We start from the raw sequence: 12,780 nt of genomic DNA on the forward strand, positions 1-12,780 counted from the left end.
GCTTAATTTTTTTGTTTATGTGTATATGTACTGTGTGCATGTGTGTACTTATGTGTATATATTTAAAGCTGACGTGGCATCTTCTCATTGGCTATACCTCCTTCCTTTTTCATTCCCCTTTTATGCTCATACTTTCACCACACCGATGAAGACTGAAGGATCGGTCGAAAATTAGGTACCTGTAAAAAAGTTTAATCTTTTTTCATATTTTGTATTCCTGCACGTCACCAATTGAAAACAAATAAAAAGTTATAAGCTTTTATACATTTCCATTCATATATATATATATATATATATATATATATAATGTATGTGCCAAATTGAATATTGAAATGCTCATATCTTTGGATATATGGGACAAAACATGAAAATTTGCAGGCTTTTTGGAAGATTATAATACTATTCTTGGTTAAAATTTTAAGACAATTTAAAAAAAAAAGAAGAACCTATATTTTCAAACTAGTAAAATATGACCAAATTTGCCTACATTTGTGGGTGTATGAGTGTGTCCGTCTTGGCAAGTCAGCTTTAGGTTTGCTACTTAAGGACGAATTTTGCTTAGTTTTTATTTTTTGGCTTGATTGTCTCCCTGGGGCCTTGGCAGGCCACACACACATTAGTGTCATCCACATACAATACCGTTTCACTGTATCAGAGCTCGGTGTGGCTAGACAGGCAATTACCTCAAGCCAGGGTCAAAACCCGACCGCCAAAATGACAATCAAGCCTTCTCACCACTACACTATTCGGCTGCTGCTGTGCGGATAGGGTATTAACTGTTTTGATATCATCCAAATGCCTAAGCTTGATTTGTTTACACAAAGAGCATCACTTAATATGCTAATGACAGTTTGTATATCACTTTCCAATATGCTCAACCCAAGATAGGGAACATTATAGTCATCCACATACAGTAACCTTGCTGTTAATCAGTGCGGCTAGACAGGACGCAATATTAAAACGAACCATGTATCTATACCAAAGCAGAGTTAATCAACGTTGGTTTTGCTATATATTCTAATAACAAAATACATTAAAATATTCAGTTTTAGAATGGATTTATTTTTGGAAAGAAAAATGTTTTTTAATTGTTCTAGTTAGTTGTAATTAACTTGTCAAATGATCTAAGATTTTTATCACTTTAATTTATTTGACAACTTTTCAAATCTACAGTAATACAAACCCCATATTTTCTTTGTAATAAAATTTTCAGACTATATTCCATCTCAAACTTTGCAAATGATAAATATTTCAGTTTAGTCAATTAACAAAAACCTGAAACACTATTTCTCATTTAAAATTTTATAGAAAATTATTCGATAAAAATCTCCCTCTCCATCAAATCAGTCACAAAACATTTTCTTTAAACATACACTCAATAAAATTAAACGGTTTTAAGCAATCAAATAGTCAAGTCAGGGTTCAGAAAGAATTTCAATGTCTACTTTCAAATATATTAAATAACATATGTTACCATAGACAATAAAAGTTACTTTGCAAACTACTTGCATCATTTTTTGTAGTTTTAAATGCTTTTTATTTCATCTTAAAATATTAATTTTATGGCTTTTAATTTCTAACCAAAAGGGCAGATGTCTTGTTCCTTTTTCTTTGCAAGGAGTGGGAAGGTGTCACCATTAGAGTCCTGTTCACACAAGAAAAGCATTGGGGGAGGGGGGGGGGGTATTTATGGCAGCCGTCACTATTCCTCCCACCTTGCCCCTTCTCCAAATTAAATTAGAAACGAGAACAAATCTTGAATCTTTATCATGATAAATAGTTACATACGTAACTATTGTATTTCAATTGTTATTTTCAATATTTAAAAAATACTGAAAACTAGCCTGGGTGACCGGCCCTGCCCAGGTGTTTGGAGGTGTATTGAGCAAAAAAGAAAAAAAAAGTCATAGTAGGCAGGCAGGCTTGAACCCGTACCGCGAAGGAAGAAAACATTGAAAAAAGTGACGTCTTTGCTGTTGTGTCCATCGCTGAACTGAAAGTAACAAATGTTTAAATTAAGGCTAGACAATCGAAAAGAGACAATAACTTTCGAAAATATCTGCGAAAAAAGCAGCACCTCCCTATAAAAAAATGCCCAGTCAAGGGTGAAGGAATTAATGTTTTTAGCCAATTTTTCGATATTTATCGTCTGAAGAGTTGAGCTTCAAAACAATACAGATTGTAAAAATTGGTCACCACTGTCGAAAGTTTTAGGCAGACATACAAACATTTAAACAGACAGGTGAGATTTATATTATGGATGGTATTTTTATTACTATTAAATTTTTTTTGAAGTATTTCGATTTTTAATATTTCAACAAATTTGTAAAGAATACAATTTTCGAGGCCTTTTCAAGAAAGTTTCCATATTTTCAAGGATTTAAGGTAATAATAAAAAGGCTTTTTCAAGAAAAAGTCCAAATTCAAGAACTTTTCAAGTCTGTATGAATCCTGTAAATACTTGTATATAAGAATGGGTTTGCTCAGTAAAATTTGTTTCGTCAATTGATACACACAGCATGAAGATGGCAGGCAACCATCACTGTATTGTAACATAAGACGCAAATTACAGCATCATTGCAAGCCATTTTCTTACCTTTCAAAATAACCACAAGCGCAATATTCTTTTTAATGCATAGTTTCCAGACTTTCTTGTCTCAAATGATGCAAATAAAATATTTGCTGATTAATCAAAATCTTGAAACACCATTTCTTAAAGCATTTAATAAAAAAATTTAAGTTGACAATATCGTTTAAGATACCCCCCCCCACTACATTTCAAGATTTGTCTAATCTATTACATCAGTTTAAACAATATTTTTCATCAATCATACATACACTCAATAAAATTAAACGGTTTTAAGTTAGATACTTTCTTGTAATATTAAGAAAAATGGGTTTGCTCAGTAAAATTTGTTTCGTCAATTGATACACACAGCATGAAGATGGCAGGCAACCATCACTGTATTGTAACATAAGACGCAAATTACAGCATCATTGCAATTTTTTTTTAACATTTTGATTCAATATTTAAATTACACTACAAAACAATTAGGTTGGTGCAAAAACAATAGTTTTCTCCCATGTTGCTTTTATGATTTCTGGATTAATTCATATAACACACACACAATTTTGAAGCTTGTTTTTCGCTCTATCGGATAGTGTTATTCGTTACCGCTCTCAATCTCTTCATTCTTTTGTAGGCTTTTCAACAGGATGCACAAAATTCAAATCTGCACTATTTTCTTGTTCCAGTTCAAACTAGGCCGAAAAGCTGCCAAGACAGCTCATGATATTAATGATATGTTTGGCCCAGGAACCGCTAACGAACATGTGACAAACAGTGGTTTAAGAAATTTCACAATAGTGACAAGAGCCTCGAAGATGAAGACGGCAGCTGTCAGCCAACTGCTATTAATAAACATTTGAAAGCCTTAATTGAAGCCAATTCTTGCAAAACCACATAAGTTGCTGTTGAACTCTAGATCAACCACTCAACAGTTGATCGCCATTTAAAGCAAATAGGGAAGTCAAAAATGTTGGATAAATAGGTGCTGCACAAACTGTTTTGAGGAGTCTTCTGCGCAACAAAAACAACCAATTTCTTGAGCAGATTGTGACGTGTTGAGAAGTGGATCCTCTACGACAACCGGTGACATTGGACAGTGGTTGGATGCCGAAGAAGCTCCACAACATTCCCTGAAGCCAAAATTGCACCAAAAAAAAAAAAAAAAAGGTTCCGGGTGACTGTTTGGTAGTCTGCAGCCAGTCTCATAAATAATTAAAAACAGAAAAAAGAAAAGGGGAGAAACGCCCATAGCAATTTCGGATAAGAACAGTAAATAGGTGCATGTTTTTAATAAGGCACCCCAAATCGTAAAACGAGACTAAAAGACAGTTTATGACCATTATGTATATCAAAGTTAGACATTGTTTTTCATATTGCTGTATAAAAAAATAAATAAACTAATATTTTCCTGTGCAAAACTAGTATTGGACTGAATATTTCTCTAAATGAGTTTGCAATTAAAGCATATTCAATCTTATCAAAATCTAACCACAAGATAATCATGGGAAATGTGTTGACATTAGAGATAGCTTTCCGTGATGTAGGGACCTCTCCAGAGATTGTAGATTGCCCTATATGTGCTTTTTAGTAGCACTTACAGCACCACATTTATATTTGCCTTCTATCGCCCCCACAACAGCAAAGTTACTATCATTGAGAGTATCTGCCATCCCTCAGCTAACATTTACATGTTTAGGAACTTTAATGTCCACAATATTGAAGGTCTAGCCATTCAAACAAGAGGATCCGGGGAAGGTTCCATCATGATTTCTCTATCCCTTATGACATAACAAAGATTGTTAACGAACCCACTCATGATGTGCCCGTCATTGGCAAATAATATGCAAGTCTCCTAGACCTTTTTTTTTATTTTAACAACTTGCCCAGAACTGTGTTCATCCCTCCGTTCTGTCTCCGTTGGGATCCTCCGATCACTCATTTAAGATTAAAATAAAATGTAATAACTCCTCAGATGTACCTTTCCATAATTTATATTGGATATAAATCTGCGTTCTATGTTTAAAAAGAATGTGTCCTCAATATTATCAGACCTGACTGATTAAATTTCGGTATAGACTGTTTCATACGCTCCAAAACCTAACAGCCAGATGTGGTTCACTCCAGAATGTGCTGCTGCCATTGTGCACAGAAAATTTCCATTGCTTTCACCGAAAGAGGTTCTCAAACTAAAGCTGCCTTTAGAACAGCCAGCAACCATTGAAAAAGAGTAAAGAACACAAGATAGTTCATCAAGTTTGAAGTAGCTAAGCAGCAGCTTGGTTCCCATGAATTTGTCGAATAACGGACAGGGTTCTGAACAGAAGAATCCTCTATCCCACTCATCATCAATGGATCTGTGGTAATTTTGTTCTTTGCTAAGAACTTTGCAGCAAATTCTATTCTTTGAAATCAGGGTTGCCATCATCCCATATTTCCTTGGGACGGAAAACACTATGCAAGGTAACTATATATATATATGTGTGTGTGGGGGAGGGGGGGAGAGTCCAAGCTCATTAAAAACTGATTCCAGTAAAGCAACTGATCCTGACAGCATGGTACTCAAAGTGTCAACTGGAACAAACTCCCATACTTACAAAGCTATTTCAACGTTGCCGTATAGAGAAATGCTTCCCAACACCCTGGAAAACTTCAGTCTGTCCTGTATTTAAAAACTCTGTGGAGATATGTCATTTGCCTCTCAACACAGATTAATCAGTTTCCTGTGCGTCCTGAGTTGGTGAAATCTGTGATAGAGAAGTCGTCAACAAAAAATAATCTACTCAGTGACATGCAATATGGTTTCCATTCCGCTAGATTTACTGACTGTGGATGTGATAACTAATATCACATAGGATTAGTGAATCCTGTAACAAGGGCTTCGTTTCTAGAGCAATTGCACTAGACATATCAAAGACATAAGGATAAGGTATGGCATAAAGGTCTACTTCACAGGATTTCCAGCTACGGATTAGCTGGAAATGTCCTCAATTATTAAATTATTTCTCTCTGATAGATTTATAAGAGTAGTCGTCAATGGGCAAAAAAAAAAAAAAGCTCATAATATCAACACTGGCATCCGTCAGGGTTTTACTCTCTGTAACCTTATTCTACTCTGGGTCCAACTCTTCCTGATCTTCCAAATCACATAGATCATTCATAAACATCTATGCAGATGACAATACCATCTTTAGCAACACTTTAACGGTTGTCCGACTCAAGATCTTTCCGATTCTCTTCTGACCATGAGCATATGGTGCAATGAGGGGAAAAAGGTGGCAGCTTAATTTTAATGCATCTAAAACCAAGCTTCTATTTTTCCATCATCAACACTGATCCCCAAATGACCTTAATTGAAATGGATGGCTCTCGTTTTGGGAAAGCAGCATGTTTTGACAAGTTTCTTGGACCAACCTTCACTCGTGATATGGGACACATACATTAAATACGTTACCAAGATAGCCAGGAAAATGGTTGGATCATTCTACCACTCCAATGTCACCTAACCAGCCACGGTAAGAGATTACACCAAATGAGGGATTACAGAGAGCTAAATGGGAGTTATGGTTGAAAATTTGCCCCCCAAAAAGGGCCAGCAAAAGGAATTAAAGCCTTTTTTATTTTAATGGCAGGTCCGGAAAACACATCACCTTGCTAGTTGGAAAGGGAGATGGCGTGGTCACCAATGTAAAATACATTTCCTTTGTAAAAGGAAAAATAAGTTGAAAATATCAAATACTTCTATGAAACATGATTATTTGGAGATATTAGATGTTTGGCCTCAAGCTGACCTCTAGGGTAAGTATAAGTTCCCAGGTGCATGAGACGATGGTCAGTGAAAACCATTGTCGATGGAAAATTACCTTATTTTGATGGGGGGGGGGGGAATAGATTATTATCCAATCAGGATGAACTAGGGTACGACAGACTAGACGATGATTCATTAGCTGGGATAACCGCAAATAAAATCAGTTTTTGCAGCAAGTTTTAAGTCGACCAAGAGTGTCCACCGCTCCCCACCCTGCCATTCGATAAGCACTCATCCATTGCCAGATTGGTAGCAAAAAAAAAAAAAAAAAAAAAAGACTAGTTTCTATCCTTATAACCATATCACTAATAAGAGTGCTGGAGGTGAATGTTTTTCTGGGCTGACGTTATCTGCCTGATAGTCTATGGTTTGGGTCCCTGACTAACCACAAAGAAGGCCATCCTATCAGCAGGTGCAAAATATTGGAGCTGCTGTATTGCCATTTGGTGAATGGACTACGCAGTAGCTTCTGGTGGGGCTTCTTGATGCCATATTAGCAGCCTTACATTATAGTATACAAAAAAAAAAAAAAAAAAAAAAAAAAAAAAAAAAAAAAATTTATATCTTCCTTACTTTCCTCTGTCAACCTATTCCACAAATTCTAAAACTCCATGAAGTCTCCAGAAAAAATACATGATTAAACCATAACTCCAACTTCCAATGTAGCCCCCACTACCATGTGTCCAACATCAGGGGTCTACATTTCAACCATCATGAGGTAGAAATCCAACTACAGGATACCAAACCAAACCAAACCTATTCTTACTAAGGGAAATTGGCACTGGACACACTATTTCCCTGGATGAATTCGTAATTAAAGGATATTCTAATATAACACCTAAATCTGACCCCCAAGTTCGACAAGGGTATGGAACATGTGCCTACCTTAGAGATGGCATCCCATGTGGTCGGGACATCTCCAGAAAATACCCTAAATTGCCCTGTATGTGCTTTCAGATTGCACTTGCTTACACTACTGCGCTTATATTTGCCCTCTATCGTCCCCCATAACAGCAGAGTTACTATCTTTAAAAGCATATCTGCGAAAATTAATCATATCCTGTCTGTCCTACAGTTAACATTCATGTCTCTGGAGACTTCAATGTTCACAACGCAGAATGGTTAGCCCACTCAAACAAGACAGATGACGAGAGGTTCTGTCACTATTTCTCTATTTGTTATGACCTAGATTGTTCACAAACCCACCTGTGTGTCTAACACTGATGGTCAGAAGTCTCCTAGACCTTTTTCTCACAACTTGTCTTGAGCTATGTTTTCCATTCTGTTCACACTAGGATCTTCCAATCACTTGGTTGTCTGTTAAGATATTAATAAAATGTAATAAGTGCTCGAATATACCTCTACATCGTACAGTACATCGATACTCTATGATTGACTAGGGTAGCTTTTGTACATTCACATCAGATCTACTCTTTTGTTCCATGTTTAAAAAGAATGTATCCTCCATAGTATCAAACTTAACAGAATGGTTAATTGTAGATTTAGACCGCTTCACACCCTCCAAATAATTCCAACAAAAATCGAACAGCAAGCCGTGGTTCTCTTTAGAATGTGCTGCTGCCATTGCGCGCAGAAATCACTATTTTCATCATAATAGATGTACTGAGACTAAAGCTGCCTTCAAGACTGCCAGCAACCACTGTAAAAGAGTAATAAAGAATGCGAGAGTTGTATGCTCAGTACGTCAAGTAACTGAACAGCAGCTTGGTTCCCACCAATTTTAGCAAATAACAAACAGGGTCCGGAGTAGAAATTCCAACCATCGTCAATGGACCTGAGGTAATCTCGTGAGTATCAAACAAAGCCAACTCTTTGCAAAAACTTTTAAAGCAACTGGCCTCGACGGCATTCCTATTATAGTGCTCAAAAAGCTTCAACCAGAACTAGCTCCCATACTTACAAAGTTCAGTATTTTCGTGAGGAGAAATGCTTCCCAATACCGTGGAAAACATCAGTATGTCCCATATTTAAAAATTTAGTTAATCACTCATCTCCCTAAATACAATCAGTCTCCTATATATCATTAGTAAGTTGCTAGAATTTTGTTAAATACAGAAGTAGTCAACCACCTCAGCAAAAATAACCTCAATGACATGCCATATAGCTTCCGTTTTGCTACATCTACAGCAGATGTGCTTAGTTATATAAGATTAGGGAATCTCGATGGAGGCTTCCTTTCTAGGGCAATTGCCCTTGACATATCAAAGGCTTTTGATAGGGTATAGGATAAAGGTCTACTCCACAAAATCTCTAGCTACAATATACATGGAAATGTCTTCAATTATTAAATCATTTCTCTGAAATGTCCATAAGAGTAGTGGTTTGATGGGCAAAAATCAGAAGCTCACAGTATTAATGCTGGAGTCCCTCAGGGGTCCAACCCTCTTCTTGATCTACATCAATGATCTCCCAAATCACATCCTAAGATCATTTGTGGACATTTATGCTGACAACAACCATCTTTAGCCGTAAATGACCAAGTTCTCCGATTCTCTCTCCTGATCTTGATCACGTGGTATAATGGAGAGAGAGGTGGCTGGTTACTTTTAATGCATCTAAGACCAAGCGTCTACCTTTACATCATCAACACTGATCCCCATCTGGCATCAATCAAAATGAATGGCTCTCGTTTTAGGGAGGCTCCATGTTTTGACAAGCTGCTGGGTCTGACCTTTACTCTTCATCTGAGATGGAACACGTACATCAAATTTGTTGCCAGGGCGGCTGGGAAAATGGTGGGATCATTCTACCGCTCTATATCTCACTGTTGATGCAATTCTCTAAGGATGGAGTCCTGTTGACACATCTGGTCAGGAGCCACTAGAAGCAGATTATCCTGCCTTGCCAGAGTTTTAAATAGACTTTGTAGCCTAGTGGGAGATGCCATTTTCTCTTCCCTGCAACCTCTTTCCAACAGAAGAGAGGTTGCAAGCCTGTTTCTGCTTTATTGTTATTTTCATGGCAAGTGCTTATCTGAGCGCCAATGTATGGTTCTCTCCTGTCCTGACTTTCATGAAAAACACTCGTCTAGTTGAAACCACTATCAATAATTCCCCACCACCCTTTATCTGCACCTAAACCAAAACGCAGATTCCATGAACAAAGCTTTTCTTTGAACAGCATGCCTGTGAAACTGTTCCATTTTCTTGCTTTCCAACTGACTACAATATGGTTGTCCTCAAGTCCTATGTGAACAAATTTTTGATGTGCCATTCCCGTAATCCAATTTACCAAATTTCCAATACTTGATCACTGTACACTCAATCCTTATCCTCAAGTGGCCTCTGGGCCTTGATAAGTGATAACTCCTTTGTGGGAGAAAAAAATCCATGATTTATATTTCATAAATGAAAAACTCAATTGAAAGCTCAGGTACGCATATTTATAGAAATATTTCATCAGCTTTTTAGAAAGTCATGTCAAATTCTACACACCATGACAACCTTCTGTAGAGTGATTCTAAGCTTCTTTAATAACATTTTGAAAAAAAAAATAATTTCATATACCATGGAGATTGAACTTTGTTTATACATCTCAGATGTACGTAATTGCATTCTCCAGACTGTTCTCATCTTGAGTTTCATTTTCACATTTCGGTCAACAGAACTGAAGACCTTCAGGCGTAACTTGTCAAACTTTGAACGGTTTGTCGAACTTGGGAATCTGGATGGAATTTTGAATGGCACCCTTTATTTACTCATGCTTTTGTTCCATTAACCATAACTGAATAGAGGTCCTGACTAATTCACAATTGTATTTTTGGGTTGCCCACACTGAGAATTGAACCTTCAAGAGAATCACTTTTACTAAGTGATTATTTTTTAATTATATGTAGTAAATAGTATTTACAACTAGAAATAAAATAGGTTTAAGACTCCCAAAATTCTTACTAGAATTGTCCACAAGGACCAGTGGTGCAATGGCTAGAGTACTTGGAAAAATTGTAAATGTGATATTCTGAAATAAGGTTCAAGTCTCAGTGTAGGCGATCAAAAAATACAACTGTGATTTACTTAGGATCTCTATCCAGACAGAGTAGGCTAATTCCGTGAAACAAAGGGTTCTGTTCAAAATTCCGCCCAGATTCCCAAGTTTGACGAATCCAAATATGAATAACGTAGACTAGTCCCTTTAATTTTATATTATTCATAATTAGTAGCAAGACCTGTGGAAATTCCACAACAGCATATCTTTCATATCTAATATATTGCTGTTGACCATTCTGTGGACGTTGAGTGTGAATGGAGACTGATATTGTAGAGCTTTTGTTAAAACTAAAGTATGGTTTATCTACAATATCCTTATAGGAGTCTGTGGCATATTTCCATTGTATGGATACCCAGGACAGAAACCCTACAATATCATTATATCATCTCCAGACAGAACAGATACTACCCTTGGATCCTAGCCAGAGGACCAAGAAGGTATATTTTAGTTTCACATACGGCCCAAAAGCGACTTTTTTTTTTTTTTTTACATGTGGAGATCGTATTAGAAAGAGAAAAAAAAAAAAAAAAAAAAAAAAAAAAAAAAGTGATAACATATGAACATTAAATTAGCATATCTATATATTAATTTAATGTTCGTAGTACATTAACACCTATCCTTTTTAATAAATAGGATCTCCCAATCAAATAATTTCTAATCTGGAAACTGTGACATGTACATACGTTAAAAAATGTACTACGGTATTAAAAGTAAAACACTTATCTGTAGTTAAGTTACAGTTAATTAAATTTCAAATGAATTTTAAGTAAAAAAAAAAAATAAATAAAAAAAGAAAATGATAACATGACTTCTTTAGATAGCTGGAGCCTAGAAACATTTCCTAACTACATTACCCCCTCCCCAATGTCATTGATAGATTTTTTTTAATATTAAGCTACTTTTAGATATTAATAGGTGTTTATCCGCCTCGAAAAGTTACTTGCAAAATCATTTCAAAGACATGCTTCCTCATGAGCATAAAAGTTCACAAGAAAACTTCTTTAATAGCTCAGCATATACATTTATAATGGATTTGATTTTTCTATCTTTCAATTCAATCATGGCTCAGTTAAGCGTATAATAAAAATGTTTCGTCAAAATCTTCAGAGAGGGCAAGGCTATCATCATGGCCATGAAAACAATTTAAAGAATAAAAATGGAATTATTTACAAATTGATTTAAAATCATTGATAACTTTTTGAATGTACTAACTTCAAGAAATTTGTCATTACCAACAAGCAGTGAGTGTTACTGCCGACGCGTGTGCAGAGTGATGAGGACATGTGTTGCATGGAGAGAAATAGGAGAATGATATAATAGACACATAATGCAAGTCTTAGAGACAGACAGATCTGATGACCTCATTTGGAGAATGCAGAGAAGTGTGTGCAGAACAAGGGGTTTCATTGGTTTGATCACACTGAAAGAACGAGTTTGAGTGCTTTGGTTAATAGATGTAGAACAGTTAAGGCAGCAGAGACGGTTACAAAAAGCATGGAAGTGATAAGGATTTGAAAGGAAAGAAAGAGGAATAAAGACCTGCACGATATACATTCACATTAGATCCACTGCATAATCACCAGTGTTTGCTCAATGATGTACCAGCTATCTCCTTTCGCATTGTGTTCTGCAGTCTTGAACATGCTGCCTCAGAACTGTGAATGAATATGTATTAGATTCGTGCAAAAATGTCATTTTTGCACGAATCTAACATCACATTTTCTGAGTTCTGTATTAGCTAACTACCTTGATGTTCCAAAATTTTATGCATCCCCTAATTAGTTTTGTAGCCTCTGTCTATTGTTAACGGTTTCATGACCATGGCTTAATGGGGGGGGGGGTATAAATAAATAGGTTAAAGAAGCTTATATTGGAGCAGAAAATATACTATGGATTTAAATTTCCTACATCTGAGAATAACTTTGCTTTTAAAGCATCAATCATGGCTCAGTTTTTTTTTTTTTTTTTTTTTTTTTTTTTACAAAGGCATCACCACATTATCAAGGCCCAGAGGCCACTCAAGGATAAGGGTTAAAGAGTGTACAGTAGAAGTTGGTCAATATAGTAATCATTAGTAATGAAAATTTGGTAAATTTAATAACTTATATGGAACGGCTCATCAAGAACTTATTTACTTTAGACTTGAACAAAACCATATTGTAGTCAGCCGGAAAGCAGGAAAACGGAAGACAATTCCACAGGCGTGCAGTTCTAAGAAAGAAGCTTTGTTCATGGAATCTACGTTTAGGTTTAGGCACAGATAAAGAGTGGGGGAAATTATTGATAGTGTTTACAGCTAGACGAGTGTTTCTTGTGAAAGTTTGGCGAGGGGGGACCATAGATTGAAGCTCAGTTGAACACTTTCCATGAAAATAACGATACATCAGAGACAAACTCG

The 12,780-nt window shown here is 36.1% G+C and overlaps 1 protein-coding gene and 2 non-coding genes across 10 annotated transcripts in view; all 3 read right to left on the reverse strand.

Annotated features, from left to right (window-relative positions):
• LOC145243641 (ras GTPase-activating protein-binding protein 2-like) overlaps positions 1-12,780 on the reverse strand; it is a 70,275-nt gene that overhangs the window by 40,277 nt on the left and 17,218 nt on the right. The window lies entirely within an intron of this gene.
• LOC145244216 (small nucleolar RNA SNORD16) lies at positions 2,481-2,582 on the reverse strand. Its single transcript, XR_013862995.1, has one exon. It is a non-coding gene; the product is annotated as a small nucleolar RNA SNORD16 (small nucleolar RNA).
• Positions 2,901-3,002, reverse strand: LOC145244217 (small nucleolar RNA SNORD16). The gene has a single exon (XR_013862996.1). It is a non-coding gene; the product is annotated as a small nucleolar RNA SNORD16 (small nucleolar RNA).

Source organism: Euprymna scolopes, chromosome 22 (genome assembly GCF_053919585.1).
Source record: "Euprymna scolopes isolate OS-2025 chromosome 22, ASM5391958v1, whole genome shotgun sequence".
Lineage (NCBI taxonomy): Eukaryota > Metazoa > Mollusca > Cephalopoda > Sepiida > Sepiolidae > Euprymna > Euprymna scolopes.